At 43.7% G+C, this 19,939-nt stretch overlaps 1 protein-coding gene across 5 annotated transcripts in view; it reads right to left on the reverse strand.

Annotated features, from left to right (window-relative positions):
• The window catches only part of TNC (tenascin C), an 87,593-nt gene extending 68,171 nt beyond the window's left edge, over positions 1-19,422 (reverse strand). For 4 of the 5 annotated variants that reach the window (XM_033123356.1, XM_033123354.1, XM_033123352.1 and 1 more), the window contains exon 1: positions 19,212-19,421. The gene's annotated coding sequence lies outside the window, so the exon portion shown is untranslated. Of the gene's footprint in view, positions 1-19,211 lie in introns of all 5 variants that reach the window. The other variant, XM_033123351.1, reaches the window with a different exon arrangement.
• Positions 19,423-19,939: the final 517 nt, after the last annotated feature.

The following is a 19,939-nucleotide window of genomic DNA, read 5'->3' on the forward strand; positions in this document are numbered from 1 at the left end:
TTAATAATTTTATACTTTAAGGTGCCTCCTGTCTTGTTATCAAATCTTCTTCCCTGTTTTTTCTTTTTTCTCAGTAGAGCTGTTTAGTAGCTAACCTCTTAGAAACTGCGTGGAATAAACGAAGGGTTATTTTTAGGCACCTCATCACAGGACAAAGACCATAGCTAGTTAAAGGAATCAACAATCTCTGGATTTTTCCTTAGTCACAGCTGGAGAATAAACAATTTCATTTTTAGATAAAGACAAAACTTTCAACTGGCGAGAATCATATTTCAGAATTAGCTACTTCTGACTTCATTTTTTAGTAGCTCAAAGAGTATATTTATCTTGTTGATTTAGGCACGGACGTGAAATATCCTCGGTTTGGGGGAACAAGGAGGATCTCACTGTTTAGCAATTCAGATGCATTTCTTTCCATATCATTTTGTCCATGCACGAGACAGCTCACACCGAGAGAATTTTATTGTGCACAGTCAGTTAAGCACGGAGTGGCTTACAAGGGCGTTCTTCAAGGTTCTAGAAATTCCTCACCCCTTGTCCTTCCCAACATTCATAAATTCCTTCTTGGAATGTGTCAGGAAGAGAGAGGAGCCAGGAAAGAGCCTTAAATGTGGATTTTTTTTTTCCAAGGACATCTGATCTTTATAGTCGAGTGAGTCCAGCACAACCTGTGTCTTAAAAGAATTGCGAAAACTCTGATTGCCAAACCAAAACCCTTCCAACCCCTAGGTGTTTGAATTCCAGCACTGAAAAACACTTAGGTAGCACGGTGGCTTAACTGGTGCCCAGTTAGGATGCTAGTGGAGCCAACAGTCATACCAGAGGCCTGAGAAATTAATGTATTTTAAAAAAAGTCATTTATTCTTGCATTCAACAGAGGTGAGTTCAGTGAGTGCTAAGACCAGGCTAGGGGATAGCCCAAGGGGTAGGGAGGTGCTCCAGAGACCAATGATGGAGAGTATTTGCTCTCAAATAGTCCAGTAAAGGAAACAGACATGTAAACAGATATTTATAGGAAAGAATGACAAATGCTACAATTGACAAATATCCAAGGAGACTCTGTGCTCTGTTTGAGAGTTTCTGCTCTAGTATCAGTCAAATACTATCGGATCCTGGTTCTGTCATTTGCTATTAGTTTGAACCATATGGAATTGCCATTAGTGTAGATTAAAAATAGTTGGATCGTGGCAATTTTGTATGGCTCCATCTAGTAGCTGTGACCTTAGATATGTGAGAAAAAAAATGAGATCATACATGGAAATAATTAGGACAGTGCCTAACAGGAGGGAGAGCTTAATAACTGGTGTGTGTTGCTACTGTGGGAGGATTGGTGTCTTTTGTTTGGACAAGACAGTTAGTGAAGGCTATCTCTGAAGGATGAGGACTTCATAAGGGAATTTTGGGGGAGTCTGCCTGCTCAATGTTGCTTTTTCCATAGAAGCGTATAATTCTTAGTGTTTCAGCTTGTCAGGAGACAGGGAATACTCTGAAATCCTTAGGAGAGTAAGGAGGCTGTGGCTAGAGTCCTGGTTTTCCTTCCAGCCTATCTATTCTAATTCAGTAGCAAGACAATCAAGTCCATGAGCCTGGGGTGGAGCTCTTTTTTGGGAGGTGAGTGCACTGGCCAACAGGCAGTGCTGCTACTGGGATGCTCGTCCACGCTGCTCAGCCAGGGCTTCTCCACAACAAGCTGCCTGTGGTTTAGTCTTTCAAGACATTGCTCCTGATGGGAAATGTTTGGCTCAGCTTTTCAACACTTTCCATAGACACAGACAGATAGCAGATTGCAGAATCAAAATCAGACTTGGGCAGGGCTTAGAAGCAACTGTAAAAGATCACTGAGTCCAGGAGTGGCAAATCTGTGGCACCCACACACATGTTTCTAGTGTGCATAGCAGACATTTTCAATCAATACCAAAACACTTCCATGGAGCCGCACTACGGAACTGTTGCGAGTGTATCACTCCAGGCAGCCACATGCAATTCAGCAGAGGCAGTACATGACGTGAAAGAGAATAACGGATTGGAAACACCCAGAGAGAGCCACCAGCTGATCAGTGGTAAAGCTGATACTAAACCCATAGATCCCGCCTCTGGATCCAGAAACTTGATTGAGGTTTATCTCTTTCCCCAGATCGCTGGGAGGGCTTCAAAATTGAGTGCATATGAGAGGTTTTTAGTAATTCTTAATTTGAGGTCAATTTAATGGTCCCAGAGAGAAATATGAGCAATGGGGTCTGGGAGAACACGAGAGATTTCCAGATTCCTTGGTTCTGTAACATTTCTTGAATTCTCCTTCTTTTCACCCATCCATCCACCTATCTAACGATCCATCTTTTCAGCACATGTTTATTGATTACCTATCATGTGCTCAGCCCAAAATTAAGTATGAGGGATACAACAATAAAGAAGAAAGGCAGGTTCTCTATAGTTTTAAAGCTTACCATTTCCTCCTGAAAACTCACGAAATGCAATTGATTTTAAATCCATGTATTGTGGATTTCATATTTGTGATATTCTTAAGTGTCGCTGTAGACTGAGAACATGGTACACGCTCCCAAGCCAGTAACAAGAGTGAAAATCTTAAGATTCTTTCAAGAGCTACTTGCTGTGGACTTACTACGTGCTGAGTGCCAGAGAGTCTAGGCAGAGTAAGGACCCACTCTGTTTCCAGAAATCTCAGAAACTAGAGAACATACACAAGCGAGTTTCAGTAACAGTACTTGTCTGAATGACCATAGCCTGTGCTAAGCATTTTCAGTATCCAATTTCAAATTCTCACAAAATGAGGAAACTGAGGCATAGCATAATTAAGTGGCTTGTGCAAGTTCAGTTGTCTATTAAGTAGTAGAGTAGGGATTTGAACACAGGTCCATCTGAGTACAAAGTAAGCGCTCTAACCATCATGTTACATAGCCTTTTGAGCTGGAGGGCCAAGGAAAGGAGTTACACTTCAAGACCAGAGCCAAGCTCTGTCTATATAACTTCCAAACACCTGCCTCAAAAGTGAATACTATCAATGCCCTGGGATTAGGGCCTTAAGGTGTCAGACATTCTGTGGGTGCGCTGGAGATGAAGCATGCTGACCGATTCCATGGAGATGCTGCCACATCTCAGTTATCATGGGGAGAGGATTCCAGATGCCTGGAAGGCTCCTTGAAAGCCCTTTTGCCATCTTGGAGTGGACAAATCTATCTGTCCTTCAAGATAAAGCTCAAAAAAAATCTATTATCAGAAATTTTCTCAGGTAACATTTTCCTGAGAAAATGTTATTATTATTATTTCCATCATACATCATTCTAAAAATGATTCAGGGTGGTTTATTATGGATGTAAAGCTTCCTCTTTTAGAGCTTATTGCGAATTCTATCTTGTACTTATGTTAGGCTATAAGCAGTTAGTGTACGCACAGTTAGTCCTTATATAGTTTTAATGCAGTTAGACTGTAGACTGTAAACTCCATGAAAAAAGGAACTATGAGTCGTTCACCTCTTAATACCCAGGGCCAAACACTGTGTCTTGAATGTAACAAATGTACAATATATTGATATTTGAATAAAATAAAGCTGAATATATTTCTTGATTTGAACTTACATAGAACAGGTGCTCGTATCCATGAAATTGACGAACGAACACATACTGATGACCCTAATGTAATTAGTTCTCCTGTGACCTCTTCTAAGAAAGATGTATCAAGGAGTTCATCATAGATAGCTACACTCATGGAATTAGGTCCTTTTTATTCCTTGAGCTGTTCAGTGACTACGTTTACATGCCAGATACCACGCTAAGCACAGGGGTTACAAAAGTGACCAATCCAGGCCAGGCTCTGTCCCATGAGATTCTAGTCAACACCCCAAGGGTTCTTGAGAGCCCAGGACTGTCTGCTTTGAGACAAGCTGTCTGTATGACCAAAGTAAACTCAGCTGGACCTTTGGCAGGAGGTGGACTTTACCAGGTCTGTGATATACTCAGTGTGAAAATTTGATTTTGGTGTGAAGGACATATCCTGGGTAATTTGTCACTAATCTTTCTAGTTTCATTGCAGTATTTGTTGTTTGTTATATGTGGGTCACTCTCCTTTTGTACTTTGACTATGTATTACGTCTTTTTAAGTTCCTGGAGACTTAAGTCTCTGAAGGGGCCATGTAGGAGAAAGTGCAACAGATTGAAGAGCTAAAAGATGAGCTTGGAACGACAGGTCTGCCAACTACTCAGGTGACCTTGGGCAAGTCACATCCACTCTCCTGTGGTAGAAGCTAGTGCACGTGGCTCCAATTCCAGAGTCTCTTTGGTTTTAGTTACCTATGGTCCATTGTTAATTCAGCAATATTTCTGCTGAAGTCAAGTTTGGATTTTATTTTAGGTCCAAGTCAAATGGCCAACATTAAGCATAAAAAAAACAAAACCAAGGGAAAAAAACCCAAAATACTGAGTGTTTCTTTCTTTAGTTATTTGGCTAAAGCATTGTTGGTGCTTCATGGCTTCCTCACCCCCATCCCCCACACAGAAGTTTCATTACTAACCGAATTAAGCCCACAAATCTTAATCCATAAAATATTTCCATCGAGCACAGTAAAAAGATTCATATTTGCGGTTTAGTATACCTAAGAAAAGCTCAGATGAAATATGACTAGATCCATTGATATGTTCAGACCACAAACTACCCTGGTACGGTCTGGTTTCAATTTTTGAAATAAAAATTCTGCAGAGCACTTGCTTTCTCTCTTCTATTTCTTGCCTAGACAGAAAATAAAATAAAACGTGGTCTGACCAAATGGCAATAATACAGGTTCCTGGAAAATTGTTTCAATAATAGATCTGAATTCATTTCCCAATAGAACAATGACCTCCCCCGTTATGGCCTTCATCCAGAGATTTAAGAAATCGAGTTGACTCTTCTACAAGTACTGGTAAGTTGAGCTCTTGCTCCACAGTTGAAAAATGAAAGAGATTTATCTAGGAAAAACAGGTTATAGATGGACGCATAACTCAACTTTCAACTAGAGACGTTCTGAATGGCTCTGTGATACGGTAGCCTTTGTGAAGCTGTTATCAGCCACCGAATGCCAAAGATGTAGGCTCGAAAGTACTTTGAAAACTGAAGGAGGCACAGTGATGGGCGACAGAACATAGCTCAGGTCAGGAAGACCTGAGATCAAAGGCTGCTTACCTGTTGGGGCGTCTTGGACAAAGTCCTATACCTTTTCTAAACTGTGGTTTTTTGCACTGTAAATACAGATCTTTCCAGGGTTGTTGGAGACAATGAATGTGATCACAGAGTTACAAAGGCCTAGAATGTTAATAATAAGTGCTGTCCAACTGTTAGTATCTATTCTTTTCTCTCCTTTTCCTTTTTTGTCGTCCCCTATTAGGAAACGCTACAACATGTAACATATTGAAAAGTGGACACTAATATTGTGGAGGTTCGTGTATTGGTTAAGGAGTTGGATTGGTTTGGGATGGCAATTAACTTTTAGTTTATGGGTCAGCTTCAGTTAGCTGATACAGCTTCCTGGATCTGCATTGAGAAAGACTCTGTGGCTGCGTTTGGCTTAGCAATGTCTGCCATGGGTACCAAAGTGGGCGGGGAGGGGGATTGTGGACATGTGTGCCAACTATTTGGCATAGCAAGACTAGATAGCTTTGGCAATCTTTTCCAAACCAATGTGCTGATGTTCAAATGAATGGAATGCTGTTAGACTGAGGGAGCCAGATGGAGTCACTGACAATTATAAAAGCCTATATGGATCAAGTTCAATAAACCTTGATACACTTTGATAGCCGTTGACTCCTGAAATGTAAATGTGCCTCGAAGGCTGAGAGCAGGAAACTGGACTCTCAGAGAAAACTAAGTCTACTCCAGTGATGAATTTGTGTGATCCCGGGCAAGGCAGACATACTTTTATCATCTATTTTCTCTTTCTCAAAATGGGCATTTAAAAGCCACAGTGATAACTAACACTGATGGAACGCATCTGTACCAGGAACTGCTTTACATGTCTTATGTGGATTATGTTATTGAATACTCTCCCGGATCTCTGAGGTAGCTACCTTTATTTCTCTCAGTTTACAGCTGAGGAAACAGGTTCACACAGCTCAAGGTCATGTAACTGGAAAGGGGGAGCAGGAATTTAATTCAGGTGGACTGACTCATGCGTCAGAGACCCCTTTCCTATCCATCAGCTTTGCACCGTCCTTTAGTGATGTCATACAGTGGTTTTTGTGTGCCTAAGTTACGATGACTAACTTCAAAAGGACCCAGTGGTCAAGATCCAGAGTAAATATTGGCCATCAAAGACCTTTATGACTTAGAGAGAGAACAGGAGAAGCTACACACGAACCTGAAATATGGAGATATTTCTAACCCTTGGCTTTGGTTTAATGTAGCTTTTTAACTTTAAGCAACATTTTCTAAAGTGTGATCTATAACATGCTGACAGGTATTAATGCAAGGGGAAAATTCTTTAATTAAACATGCTTGGAAAATGCTGTTTTAAACCAAATGCTCTTTTCAACCAAAGTACACAGCTTTCTTTACTTCAGGGTTTTCTAGGGTCTTTCATGTGTTTGTGTTCATTGGAAATTTCCAACAAGGGGAGAGTTTATAGAGTTCTTCCCAAACTTACTTGATTATTTTCTGTTTGAAGTATGTCACAGGATTAGGTTTGATGGAGCACGAGGGGGGAAGTACAGATTGACAGTAATTCCTAGACCCTTTCTCTTTTCATTTCCTTGTATGTTAGACGGGGCTAATGGTACACCTATGACAAGGCTGTGACAAGTGTGAAGTTCCAGGATGAAGGCTCTTTAGCCGTTCAAATTAAGAGCGAGGCAAATGGTTCAACACTTATCTTGTCCCTGGCACTTTACCGATGCCATTTAGTTGTGACACCAACCCTATGAGTTAGGAAGCATTGTTCATGTTAAAAGAGCTGATGGCTTGAGAAGGTGAAGTAAGTTGCCTAATCAGGAATTATCTGACTCAGAGTTCAGAACCCAGTTTTATAATTCTAAACCCCGTGCTCTCTCTGCTATACCAAACTATGTTTCGAAGCAATATTCATTGTTCAGTCTAAAGAACTGATATTTATTTATTTAATAAATATCAAAGGGAAACCCAGTGGATGGAAATAGAGTTGTTGGATTCCTCAAATGGGGCCTCTTGGAAGAATGGCGTTGGGGAGCTGGGGGATACAGAGGACTATTTACATTTTTAACTTGAGAGGAGGCACAAAGCTAAATGCACTGTAATGTCTATGTCTCCAGCAAATCTTTAAAGATCCTGGAAATAGCTTACTCTGCTTGAATCTGGCCCAGAGAGAAAGTGAGTAAGTGAGAGGAAGATAAAGTGAGAAGTAGCAGACAGGGGAGCTTAAAAATCTCTCTTTTCTGGAAAATTGGGCCTCAGGCTACGTACTATCTGGAAATAAAAGGCTGGCTTCCAAGAAATTAGTCAAGGAACGATAGCATTTCAGAGGGTCTAGACATTACAACTTTTATTTTTGAAAGAATGGACTTACATGAACAAATAAACAAACAAATAAATAAGGAAATGGGGGAAAATCCCTCCTAGACAGGGTCATTTCATTTAGCACATGGCAGGAAAGTCAAGCAATTTAGCCTGAGAGAGATAACCATCAGAGACAGTGCGGGGCAAAGCAGGATGAAGCACACCGATGAATAAGGCTTCCATGATTCTTCTAAGCTTCCTTCAGGTCTAGAGTTTGGCATATGCTTTTGGAGGGGGACTTACTATTTCTGTTTCCATCTCTTTATATGTATAGCAATATCCAACGTGCTAGTTTGTGGTTATTGGAAATTACTCGTATGTATATAAATTTAGCACCCTGACTAGCAGGAGTCAGTAAACTCCCTAAGTGACCAGATAGCAAATGTCAGGCTTTCAGTCAGATGGTCTCTGTCACAACTCAACTGTATTGTAGAGAAAGTCGTCATAGACACGGCATAAATGAATGAGCGTGGCTGTGTTCCAATAAAACTTTATCTGCAAAAATAAGCCACTACCCAACAGTTTGCTGAGTCTTGCTGGAAGACAGTAGTTAGTAAATGACAATTAGTATTATAAAGCCAAATATAGATTAAACTGGACAGGAAGGAAACTAGCATTTTGTTGAAAGCCTACTGTATTTCGGTTTTGTATCAAGTCTTATGCTAAATGTTTTTTTTATACATGCTATCATTTATCTTGTCATTTGTCATGGCAACCTCCTGAGATAGGTATTATTATGGCTATTTGGAAATAAAATTGATACTCAGGGAGGTTCGGCAACGGGACTGAGAGGCAAAGCCAGCTTTTGGACCTTGATTTATGACTCTAAAATATGTGCTCTTGACTACTACACTGGGTTGACTCATCAAGCAGCTTCCTAAGGTGAAAACTTAAATTAGCACAGCTCAATAAAAAGAGAGATAAGCCCAAGCAGAACCCTTCACCTTCCATTTCCTAGATCTCCAGCCGTAATCTGTTGGCCGTCCACGTATAAGCACTGAAGTATTTGACCTCTGTCTTTCTCCCAGAGCCTCTGGCGGGAGCTCAAGTTTTACACACTTCCCCTTTGGAGGTGCTGCAGCCAAGGTGTACTGTTTGCAAATGCTTATTAGCTTCTAGGCAGATGTTGGCAAGTTTCTTTTGGCCTGAGATGGGGTTCCAGAGTCTGCTGAAACCTGGCTGTGCTCATCGATCATCTCAGCCAAAAAGAGTTGTTAATTAGGGTGATATCCTGCTTGTCTCTCCTCTAGAGCTAGGTTTTCCTGCTTTGGGCATGCCTGTTTTGGCCCAAATGGTTTGTTTGGCTTATTAATGTAGGTCTAGATGAGGGAGAGCAAATTTACAGTCCTTTTGAAATCTACAAAGCCTTGTGCTCCAGTGCAAAATTTACCAGACTATATTCCAAGATGTTTTTAGGTAGCTGTCCTACGGGAAAAGGGTATTTGTGGTCAGATAAGTTTGGGGATACTGGGTCAAACAAAGCTGAACAGATGAACTGCTATAGGATTTCTCAGATCATACACTCTTCTACCCCAAACCTGCTATTGGCTTCGAATCACACTCAGAATAAAATCCTAACTCCTCGCCACTGCCTACGGAGCTCATTTCATTTCATTCAGATCGTTGCCCAAATGTCATCTCCATGTCCCACCCATCTAAAGGAAGACCCTTCCCACCACCAGGCATTGTCTGTTCCATTATTGTATTTTGTATCTCTTCTTAGCAACTATTAACCTGAAATTATACTATATATTTATACGATTTGTTTTTATAGTGTGCCTGCTTCCACCCCATAATGTAAGCTCCATGAATAAAAGGACCTTACAGATCATGTTTTCTGTTGTACCTCCAGCTCTTGGAATTACGTATTGAATGGATATATGAGCTACGAGTTTCCAAGAACAGGCCACAATGTCAAGCGTTCCTCTCACTCTTTCGGGCATAGAACACTTTTTTAGGTGCTTCTCCTGAGAATGCTGTTCCATAGGACACACTTTTGGGAACTGCTTCTTTCACGGAGTTTTATTACCAAGAGCCATTTCAACAGTAGTCATGACAAAATGTTTATATTGAGTGCCAGTTTCTATGCTAAGCAATGCACTTGCACTATGCCATTTAATTCATAACCTTATGAATTAGGTAGTACTAGTTTGCCGTTAATATGGATGAGGAAAATGAGACTTAGAGAAGCTAAGTAACTTGGCCATGATCACGTTAACAAGCAAATAGTAAATCCTGAACCCAGAACTTTCTGATGCCAAAGCCAAACTCCTAACCATTATCTATCCTTCCCAAGCTGTGAATTTCTCCACGTCCTAAGATAGAGATATCTCATTGTCTCCGTTTTTTCCTTGAGCCCTTTTCCTTCCTCCCACTACTCCTAGACTGATCCTTCTTATCACCTCCAGATTTTCCTATCTCTAGTGACTCAGCCTCAAATCCCCAGACAGGCCTTCTCTGTCCTTGGTACTGGTTTCTCAAAATCCCAGGCAGTCCTTTCTTCGATTCTGGGGGCCACCTCTGAAAACAAGGACATTCCTTGAAGTCTACACCCAGAGACAGTTTCCCGTCCCAGGACTGGGCTGGCTTCCTCCTGTCAAGTGTTCTGACATCACTCTGCACAGTTGAAAGCCTGGAGGGCAGACTATGAAAACAACTTCAAGGTCTGGTCTTTCTGAATAAACTCTGGGGAAGGGGAAGTCCAAATCTGGGACACAGCAAGGACTGCTGTCTGTTGTTGGAAATTAATTTGATTTCAGTTGTGCTCGATTACAGTTAAACCAGATACAGATTCCCCTTTCAAGAACTTTATGGGCAGGGGGAGTTGACCTATGGGCAGACAGGCAATTCCAGAATGATACAGTGATGACAGAAAAACCTGGGGTGGAATGGGGACGCCAGGAAAGGCGCATCTCATCTACCTGGACAAGGTGGTTCCTGAACTGAATTTTGCAAAGAGAATATGAGTAGGTGAAAACCAGGGGAGGGCATTCTAGGAAAGAGGGAATGGCATTTGGAAGGGCACACAAAGCATGAAACAGTTGGTGTGGAGAACATGAATTATAGCTGAAGTACAGGTTTGTTAGGAGACCAAGAGCCAGATCCTGGAAAACACTGAACACTAGGCCGGGGATTTGAATTTTTCCTGTGGCCAGAAGAGAACCATTTGGAAATCTCTAGGCTGAGGAATGTTGACTTCTACAACCCAAGGTTGAGAGATAGGTTGAAAAGGAAAGCTGATGGGATGGCGGCCCATAGGGACACTGGTCCACCTTTGAGATACCACAGCCTGAACTGGGGTGACGAGTGTGGGGGTGGGAAGCAGCCAACTGATTTACTTGTCAAAGCAGAAGAGTCTACAAGATTGGGTGTGTGGTAGGCTAGTAAGGAAAAGGTGCAAAGGGAGAAGGAATTAGTCCTAGATTTTAGCCTTCTTTATATCTGCTAATAGAGGAATAGGTTGGCTAGGGAGACGATGGGTGAATTTCAGTTTTGGTCACTTTGGATGTCTTGCCTTTGAATGAAATACATTTGAAGCTTTTGCCGTGGAAGATCGTGCCCTGGGGTAATAATATTCAACAAGACTCATGGCTCACCAATGAATACTGACATCTAATGAAAAACACGTGGCTCCACCTTATAAATGGACAGGAAGATTAAATAAGACACCGTCTACCTTAGTGGCTGCCATAATTGTTTGTTGCTCATCAGCAGACGTGCAAGTGGGTTGGATGAACTCGTCGTTAATAAGAAGTTGTCAGAGGTCAGTGACATTGGAATGTTGGAAGTAGTAGCAGGGAAACTCTAAGATATTCTCCAGTGACACACTGCCTCCTGCTATTCACACCCTGTGTAATTCTCTCTCCCTGAGTATGGGATGGCCTAGTGGTTTATTTCCAACCGTGAGAATGTGGCTAAGGGGATGGGATGTCACCGGCACTGTTAGGCTACCCAAGATTGTAATGTCTGTCTTGCTTTCAGGTTCTCTTGCTCTCCTGTAGACTTGGAGGAAGCAAATGGCTATGCTGGAGGTGCCCATGTGGAAGAAAGTGAGGGTGGCCTCAGGCCACCAGGCAGCAAGGAACGGAAGCCCTCCATCCAACAGCCTTTGAGGGGCTGAATCCAGCCAACAACCACATGAGTGAGCTGAGAAGCTAATCATTCCCCATTGAGCCTTCAGATGAGACCCCAATCCTGGCCAAACCTGTGATTATAGCCTCGTAAGACACCAGGAAGTAGAACATCCCCCTAAGCTGTGCGTGGGATCCTGACCTACAGAAACCGTGAGACTGTAAATGTATGTTGTTTGAATCCACCACATTTTGTGGTACTTTGTTATGCAACGATACCTACTGCAGAAGACTCTTTGGTTCCGTCCATGTGTACCAAAGCCGTTCAAAGAATAAAACTCTGTTAATTTTTCCTTTTTAAACACTGTATTAACTTTGATTCTTTTTATATTGTCTTTGGCTTTTAAGAGCAAGAGTCGAGAGACCTAGGATTGAGTCCTGACCCTGTTGCCAACTGGCATGAAATCTTAGAAAGACTGTTCCTCTCTAAGTCTCAGTTTCACCATCTTTAAAATGAAGGGAATTAAAGTAGGCCAGCAATTTACAATTTTGTTTTTGGTCATAAAACTCTTTCAACAAATGACATTTCATGAGGAAGCTCAGTGAACAAAACAGATAAAAGTGGAGGGGCTTTAATTGAAATAAGGTTGAGCAGATTTGACCTGGCCTCCCCATCTCTCCATGCAGCCCATGAATCACTGCAGAGGAGGCTTTTTAAATCCAGTGTCTAAGCCAGGGGCTTAGAGGTTGCTGATGAGCCCTTTTGGTTTTAACATTCTGTGGGCTCTAGGGAGGTATTAAAAAAAAACAACAAAAAAACAAAACCTACCTATAAGATGGTCACTGTTTTGTGACCTCTCTGAATGAAGCTACCGCTGTGTGACCATTGGACTCAGGGTATAAGTGCCTCAGAGAGCAGGGCACTTCCCTTAGGAGAAGCACCAAAGGTGTATGTGCCCATGAGCTGACTTTGGCTTCCTGAGTGCCCCATCAGGTGGGCTCCCTGTGGCACATCAAAGCTCCTTAGGTATTTGCCTCTCCCAGGCTGCCTCTTCCCTGGGTGGAAAGTCATGGCTTTCTTGTCTGGATGTACTCCCGTGCTTCACTACTGTTGTTATTTTGTATTTTGGTACCTACGCTAGATGCTGGCCTCTGGACGCAGTGTTCCTGAGGGTGTCTGGCTGGCAGGGAGTCCAGGGCTGCTTTAGGCTCTCTTGTTCTGGCTGCGGTGTGTCACTTCTGCAGTGAGGTTACACGTGCGCATATTGTGCTGCGTGGCCAGCAAAGTTCCTTCGTGCACTGCTGTTAGCCAGGATCACCCATGCTACATTGCCAGGCTTAGAGTTTTGAACAAAGATACACTGACTTGCACTCAAATTCAGTCTCTGCCATCCTTTTTTTCTAACTACCAAGTATGGTTTTACCCCTGGACCCATCCTGGGGGATGAAATTTGAGCTCACCTAGTCCCCCAAAGTATCCCATTGCCTAAAGGTCACCACTGGCTGTTCTCTTATTTGTGTTAAGTGTTTGCCCTCTCTACTGAACTACCCTTTAGAAATGTAAATCCTCCTCCAGCATGTCGCCTGCTGTCTCTAACCTCTTTTCTTATCTGAAGAAAAAATGGGAATAATACCTGAATGCTGAGTGGTACAGTGAAAAAAGCACAGTTTGGGGAGTTAGGCCTGGGGAGTAACCCAAAGCCACCACTTTCTACTTTGTGCAAGTGACAGCATTTCTAGGCTTCAGTTTCCTCCTTGTAAAGTAATGGATAGTTGCTGGGAGAATCTGAGAGTGATTTACAGAAAAAGTACTTTATACATTTATAAATTTATGAGTATCCTCCTTTGTTAAAAATTTATCTGGCAGGTGCGTACGCTTCATAAATCATAGAACACAGTTAAGAAGCAAAGCGGTGGGGAGCTATTGTTCCATTTCCTTTGGGACAGTAGAGTTTCTTCAAGAATAAAGTCCTGAGGGCCTACCAGGTCGCTAGGCTTCAGAGAAAATGAGCTCAAGCAGACACAGCTCCTGCCTCACTGATGTACCTGACCTCAGGGGCACTTAGTCTGGTGGAAGGGGAGGCCACCATCAGGGCAATTATGATGTGTGGAGGTCAGTGGGGGCAGCAGAGAACTCTGCGGGGACGGCAGAGGGGTGTTTAAGCCAGCCTGCAGGGCAAGCATGCCTTCACATAGGCAGCGCCCGCTTATGTGTGCCCACGCTTCAGGGCTCAGGCTGGGAGGAGGGAGCAGGTACGGAACAGGCTTTGCCCCCCCGCAACTTCCAGCCGAGTAGAGGAAACGTATTACACTAGAAATCAACACTGCCTCTTTCATTAGTTTCCTCAGGAAGTGAAACTTCAAGGAGCAAGTTAGAGACAATAAGAGCAGCTACCCTGCCGAAGAGAACACTAGGATCTAGAAAGCAAGCTTTTGAGTCTGTTTTAGCTTTGCTATGTCTCGCCCTCGCTGGCGTCAGAGGACCAATAGAATGACAGTGCTGAGCATGACTTGCTACCATAATGTTCTAAACGCTTTGAGCTCTGGCTCCAGCAATCACTGTCTATGTGATGTTGGGGAGTCTCCTTAAACGTTTTCAGCCTCAGGTTCCCCATGTTTGATTGGGGGGGGCAGTTACACTTGTGGGAACCAGTGATTGATGATTAAATGGCATGATGCCCGTAGAGGACTCAGTAAATGTTAGCTATTCCGACCATGCCCAAGGCCTGTCCTAGAACTGTTTAGACACATTCACGTACAAGGTAATAGCAGCCGACTCACCTCCTCTGGGGTAAGAGTTGATCAGTGGTTAATTCTGAAGCAAAGGTGTCTACTTTCAGAGCTAATGAAGTATCTCTGGCTCTTGACATAGGGTATTGGAAGAGGGTTCAAGGAGCAACAAGAACTATGCCAGTTACTCTAGCGGCACTATTAAGGACCTGGGAATTTCAGGAAATTTCGAAAATCTGAGATAACTCGGCACGACATAATTTTGTTTTTTATTTCCATTCACAAATAGACAAATAATACACATAGAAGGGAGTTTCCATTCATGATCTGCTTTCAACTTGGGCATTTTGCTTTTATTCTATGATGGAGGGTAAAAGGAAGCAAAATGTTGAACTAGGGTGTTGCTAAAATTAAAGAGAGGCTGGAAGTGTGAGACAGGGAGAAGGAAACAAAAAGCATTTCTAGGCTGAAGGACATAACTAAAAAAAAAAAACGACAAAAAATGTCTGGTCACCAGGTTACAATCAGGTGGCATGCAGACTTTTCTCCTCTGCAAAGAGGTCAAAAGGTGTACAAAACTCTTTTTATGGTAGGTGAGGCCACCACTGTCGTTGTATTCGATGGAGTTATTACTTGGCATTTGAAGGGGTTTTCCTCCTTGGAATGGAGACTTCATCTCAAGTTTCTCGCATACTGACAGTGTTCATACTAGCCTGGGATTAAATTCAAGAGGGTTCCCTGTAATCTTCTCTAAGTGAGAAGTTATGGAGCCATACCCCTCATCTCTGAGGCTTCTGGGGAGTTTGTGGCTCAGAGCCCACAACCCTTTCCCGGTTGTCCTGGCGTTCACTGCCCCAAGGCTGGACACACCGATTTAAGTTCATCTCCTAATCAGCCCTTTTAAAACCAGGTGCTCAGTTCACTTGACTTTCAGAGAGGGTACGGACACCGGTACAGCCCTGCTTTCCCGACCAGAGCTGCCTTGCCACCTGTGGTACATGGCAAAGTGTGTGCCTACTTTCCCGAGGTGAAAATCAGTAGTAACGACCTAATTGCCATCTCTATTGTCATTCTTCTGTTTCCTGGGGCTGAAATTTGAACGTTCCTGTTTCCAGGCAGAGAAGTGCACCACTATGCGTTGACCTTTTCTGAGCACCATGAAAAATGATATATGCCGGGCTATTCTATAAAACCAATAGACACCAATGCCTGTCGGGGGCTTCTCTACCATCTCGGCCAATCACTGAGAGACGTTGGTCAAGGTTTTGTGTGAGGTCAGCCCAGCCAGACTTCAGGAGGCAATGCAGCTGAGTGGAAAGACTAGTAGGGCTTGAGTCAGAAAGCCTGCATTCAAAGCCAACTCTGCTCCTCACTTATGGAAAACCCTCAGATGAGTCATTTAACGTCCCTAGGCCTCGATTTTTCTGGCCATAAAAATGGAGCTAGTAATTCATAACTTGCATGTAGTGTTATAGGTAAAACCTCCCATCACACACGATTCATAACTCTCAACATTAACCATTTTGAGTGTGCGCGTTTTAGCATCATCATGAAGGGATTGTGTGCATTGAGTCAACTAAATGTTTGTTACCTACTTTCTGCTTTTCAAACTGAAGTGACGTCAGTGTGCAGGGCCTTGTGCTTTAAACCAGCTGGATTTTTTTTTTCCTATAAGAAAACATGGCTCCATGTCTAGAAATCCAGGGGGAGGAGAGAATAGGTGTTGCAAATTCTTTGTGAGCATTAGCAAGGAAGGTAGGATTAAGGGGGATGTGTTTTTCATTCTGTCAGCTTGAATTCCCTTTCCAAATTCCATTCTGGTTATACGATCAGGCTACCGCTGTATTTATGGGTGGCCGCAGTCTGGCTGGAGGGGCAGATTTAGTCAGAAAGGAAGTTTATTCCTTCTGCAGGCAGTTCAAGCAGCTGCAGCCTTCAGCAGGTACGCAGGGGGAATGTGCTTCTGATTTGGGGATCATGAGGACAGGACGTGAGTGAGTCTGGAAACTGGCTCCCTCCCTTGACTCCTGGAACTCAGGAAAACCCACTCATTCTCTTGGGTTTTCAAAACCATGTCTTTGTCTTAATGGGTATGGTCCATTTCTCAGAAGCATGTTGTGGCTATTTAGTGAGGTGATGTACTTTACAGAGGGCCTATAAGATAGAGCAGGGGTGTCAAAACTGCGGCCCACAGGCCAACTGCAGTCCACAATCCATTGTTAATTGGCTCGCAGCAAATTCCAAAAACATATTTAGTTTACTTAAATAAACCAGGTGAGGCAATACGTACTTCACCTCGAGTGAGTGGCCCGGCTATTTGTGTATTTTACCGCATATGGCCGTTGGTAAAAAACGTTGAAAAACGTTTGGACACCCCTGGGATAGAGAGTAAGCTCGCCATGTTTTGGCTATTGTTATCATCAAAATTAATTAAAATAATCATCCTTTATCAAGCATTTTAAACTTCCCCCATATACTGTGCTACTTGGAAAATTGCTATGACTTTTGTTAGAGGTAGGGACTCAGAGGGGCATAGATCCTTATCAAAGTGCAAAATTGCCGCCTGAATGTATGCCACCTGGCTTCATGATGTGTAACTGTGTTTTGTGTGTTCAGGATTCTGAGGGAATGTCCTAGGGGCTGAGAGCAATGAGGTGCGTTTTGGAACCTCCACCCCCATTTTAACCCAATCAGCCCCACATTTACCTGTTATATTTTGGAGTTTTGCCATCAATTTCATTTAATGCATATTTCTACTGCTAAACTGTTTGAAAGCCACAGTCTTAGAACATTAATCTTGGACTAGTCCTTGTAAATTAATAAGCAACAAAACTAAGAACAGGCTCTATGTATTGAGCTCTTACTATGTGTCAGGTACTGTGCTACGAATTTGCCATATGTTATCTCACTTGAATGTCACAAGATCCCTATGAGATAGATTGTCATCCTTTTTCTATGGGTGACAAAGCTGAGGGTTGGAAGGTCAGTATCTTCTTAGGGGTTGGGGAGACAGTGAGAAATGAGATAGGGAAGCCGGTTTTTCAAACAAAGCATATAAAACAACTTCAACAACTGGAGAGTTTGGCAGCACTCCTTTCAATCTTTATCCAGGGATACTAACGAGCAAATCAGAGCAAAATTCATCTTGTGCACCCTTTTCTTCCCCCAAACACCATCACCTCCCTGCGAGGTCCAGGGTCAAGGGTATACTCACTTATACCCACTGCAAAGGGCTTGGATGCTCCCTATGCCAGCAAACTTTCCCTGGGTTTCTTTAGCAATGAACAAATCTCTCCTCAGTCCTGAGCTGGGCTTGTCATATTGTAGGACAAAGCAGAAAGCTGGTTGGGGTGGGCAGCAGGTTTTATTTCTAAAGCACATACGGGAAAGCTCCATTAAGCAGCGGCGGGGGGAGTGGGGGCGGGAAGGTCCACCAAAACCAAGAGAAAGTGGCATTTCTTCTTCAAGTGAGGTCTCCCTGTCCTGCTCTCTATCTGGATGAAAAGCATTTCCAAAGAGTCCCCCAGCAATGTCGTCCTTTACAATTGACAGCTGTAGAATCTGCAAATGCCCAAACTCAAAACCTCGTGCATTTTGGAATCAGAATCCGACATTTACATCCAGCCCCAGGCGGCTCCCTTCTCTCCCACCCTGTGCCAACACAACCTCCTGCTTGTAAAATACAGCCAAGTCTCTGACCTGTCAGCCTAGTGAGACACCCTCAGACCTGGCAAAATAAGACAGGGAGTGGGGACAGGCGGGTGAGGAATGCACAAGAAACAATCCAAGGTTGGCTAAGTGCCTCTTTTAACGTCCAAGGTGATGGCAGTTTTCGGCAATGGCAATGATTATCCAGACTTCAGTCACTGAGCACTCTTTTCCTCTTCATAACGACAGTAGAAGTCATCATGCCCATTTTAGAGAAGTGGAAACTGAGGCCCAAAGAGGTTATGTATTTTTATCCGGGTCACATGTGTGGTGGTGGTGGTGGGGATACTAAAGGGCTTCAAAACCTGAGCTCTTAGTCCCCTTACAACACTGAGGGGAGAAAGGGACCCCTGTGTTCTTGCCACAGTCAGCCAGGAGAGATAGTGCTCCCATCCCCCGGAGAAGTTGCTTCTCAGGGCTTTTTGTGATGAGAGGTGAGGAGGGAGAGGTGATTCTATAAAGACATGGGACACTGCTGGCTCTGAGCACCCCAAACATGCCCATGTGCCCAGCCCACGGATCAGTGAATCAGGAGGTCTCCACAGGGAGACCCCCACACACCCCGCTTCAGAAGGGACGCTGGTGGCCACCCCTCCCATCTTCTAGCCTGTAGCTGTTCATCTGGCCCGAGGAGTCACCTTTTCTCTCCTGTCCCCAGCCCTCATCCCTTTCCATGTCTGACCCCACGATGGATGTTGTGGAATGAGTGGATGGATGCAAAACTCTAAGCTTGTCAAGTAAGGGCTGTTTAGATATAAAATTTTATTGTTCGCTCGAGAATCCTCTTATCAATCTCCCGCTTTCCCATCCCAGAGTAAGGCCATGAGCAAACTCAATTTCCCTGAACCCTCACAAAAACAGTCACAGGTGAATCAGCCAGGCAAAGAAAATTCTTACTTTTCTTCTGAAGACCGGCACAAACAAACAAACAAACAAACAAAAAATCTTTGCAAGAAGTTCCTTCCATGTGTGATTATTCATAGAACTTAAACAAACAGACAAAATCTACAAGACGGGAAGGGGGCAGATAGAAAACAGTCAAGGTGCATCCAGACCATACAAACACCCCATTTTGCTAGCGGTGAAGATAAAGCAAAAGTTTTATAATTATGAGCACACAACCCACTTGGTGGCAGGAAGGCAAACAGTATATCGGAATGATCTGTGGTGATGGGGGTGAAACAGACTTACCTTTCCGGAGTTGGAAAGACGTAGGTCCTTGAATGAACCAGCACCATGGAATAAGTACCTGGATGTGAGCAGCAGCAGGGCTCCCACGTGCGCTGCCCCCCAGGGTCACCCCACCCCGAGCTGTCTTTGTGCGGAGAGGCGGGTGTGTATCTGCGCCGGAGAGGAGAGCGTGTGACAGTAGGCAGGCTGTGGCCAGCGCAGCCAGCTTTGGCTGGCTTATATAGTGAGCTCCTTCCTCTGTAATGGGACGCCTCGCCTCCACACATCCTTCCCCACTTTTTCAGTTGGCGAATTAAAGGAACAGCCCTCCCAGCGGAGGAACAGGGTTAGCTCATGAAAGACGCACTCGCTCCCTGCCCTCTGCCAGGAAAAGAACCCATTTGCATACAATTTACAGCGAAAGGAGGAATTCCTGCTTTTCTCCCTCCTGCTCCCTATGCGGAGCAGCTGTTAGTGAAGTGTGATTTCTGCTTTGCTCCCCAAATGGATTTTCTAATTGGGAGACAGAGCCCTGGAGGGAGAGGGAGCAGGATCAGTGGGACTGGCTGGCTCTGCACCTCTTAGGCTGGAAACGCAACCGGGGCTCGCCTGGGCTCTGGGCAGCAGCTGCTCAGTGGCACCTCTGAGAAAGCAAATGGGCTGAGCCGAGTTCCTGGAGAGAGGAGATAAAGCCCTTCGAAAGCCTGGGGAGTTTTGGGTTTCTCTGGGCCAGCAAGCACAGAGATAGC

This window comes from Rhinolophus ferrumequinum, chromosome 12 (genome assembly GCF_004115265.2).
Source record: "Rhinolophus ferrumequinum isolate MPI-CBG mRhiFer1 chromosome 12, mRhiFer1_v1.p, whole genome shotgun sequence".
Classification (NCBI taxonomy): domain Eukaryota; kingdom Metazoa; phylum Chordata; class Mammalia; order Chiroptera; family Rhinolophidae; genus Rhinolophus; species Rhinolophus ferrumequinum.